This window comes from Rattus rattus, chromosome 14 (genome assembly GCF_011064425.1).
Source record: "Rattus rattus isolate New Zealand chromosome 14, Rrattus_CSIRO_v1, whole genome shotgun sequence".
NCBI lineage: Eukaryota > Metazoa > Chordata > Mammalia > Rodentia > Muridae > Rattus > Rattus rattus.
The window spans coordinates 42,218,967-42,220,297 of record NC_046167.1 but is presented as its reverse complement, the minus strand read 5'-3'; the positions used below and the strand labels follow the sequence as shown (position 1 = coordinate 42,220,297).

Genomic DNA, 1,331 nt, shown 5'->3' with positions numbered 1-1,331 from the left:
CTTGCTCTTACATACACTCCCCTTAGGGAATGTACTGATACTTTATTTTTTTCCAATATGCCATACCATCTTATTTTATTGGATATTTTTTATTTACATTTCAAAACTTATTCCCTTTTCTGGTTTCCCAGTCATAAGGTCCCTATCCCATCCTCCTTTGTTTCTTCTATAAGGGTTTTCCCCCCTCCCACTCCCACCCTGACATTCCCCTACATTGTGGGGTCCAGTTGTGGCAGAACCAAGGGCTTCCCCTTCCACTGGTGCCCAACAAGGCCATCCTCTGCTAAATGTGCATCTGGAACCATGAGTCTGCCCATGCATAGTCTTTGGGTAGTAGTTTAGTCCCTGGGAGCTCTGGTTTATTGGTATTGTTATTTTTATTGGGTTGTATGCCCCTTCAGTTCCTTCAGTACTTTCTCTAATCCCTCCAATGGGGACCCCATACTCAGTTCAACGGTTTGCTGCTATCATTCGTCTCTGTATTTGACATGCTCTGGCTAAACCTCTCAGAAAAGAGCTGTAACAAGCTACTGTCAGCATGCACTTTCTAACTTCAAAAATATGAAACATGTCACAAATTTGTGTTTCATCTTTGTTCAGGGGCCATAATGTATCGTTCCAATTTTAGAATATGTGTGGCTGAGGCAAGCATATACCACACCATCTTATCCTTCAATGTATGATCCTGTATATGGCAGATTCTGAACAGAATCTGCACCTTGTGGGGTATATCAGTCCTTGCCATTCATTCTGAAAGTCACTTACACGGGGAATTAATCAGGGTCACTATTGTATTCATATTAACTGATCTTTGCCCTCAACTGTCAAGTCCCCACATTCTGGGTCTAGTCTCATTGCCTCTCTCGATTATGTGCTTTCGTTCTTGCCAGCAGATGCTTAAAGGTTCCTGAAACCACCTTTCAGTTCATAAATCTGTAACTTCTCTATTCTTGGTGAAAACAGGAGTGTGTTATGGGGATCCCAGTGTTGGAGTAGACAGAGATATAGTACTGTATGATTCCACTATGGGGAAGTTTTTCCCAAAGAATTATATTGCTTTCAAAGATAGCAGTTGTATATACTCACACCCTCTACCAAGGCAATACAAAACATTCTGGAAGGATAAGGAAACTCTCACAAGACATAGTAAATAATCAAACCTGAAAGTAAAATTATGATGTGATCTAGAATCTGTGATGTAGATAGGCTGGAACATTTCAAGCTGCATTGGTCACCATGTGGTCCATGCTCATTGTTAAATAGTTGTACTTGAACATTAAGTAAGCCAACGTTGCAAAATAGGATTAAGGCCAAAGAAACTATAAAACAAA

At 40.5% G+C, this 1,331-nt stretch overlaps 1 pseudogene; it reads right to left on the bottom strand.

Annotated features, from left to right (window-relative positions):
* Positions 1–555: 555 nt before the first annotated feature.
* On the bottom strand, positions 556–650 carry LOC116884127 (annotated as a pseudogene).
* Positions 651–1,331: the final 681 nt, after the last annotated feature.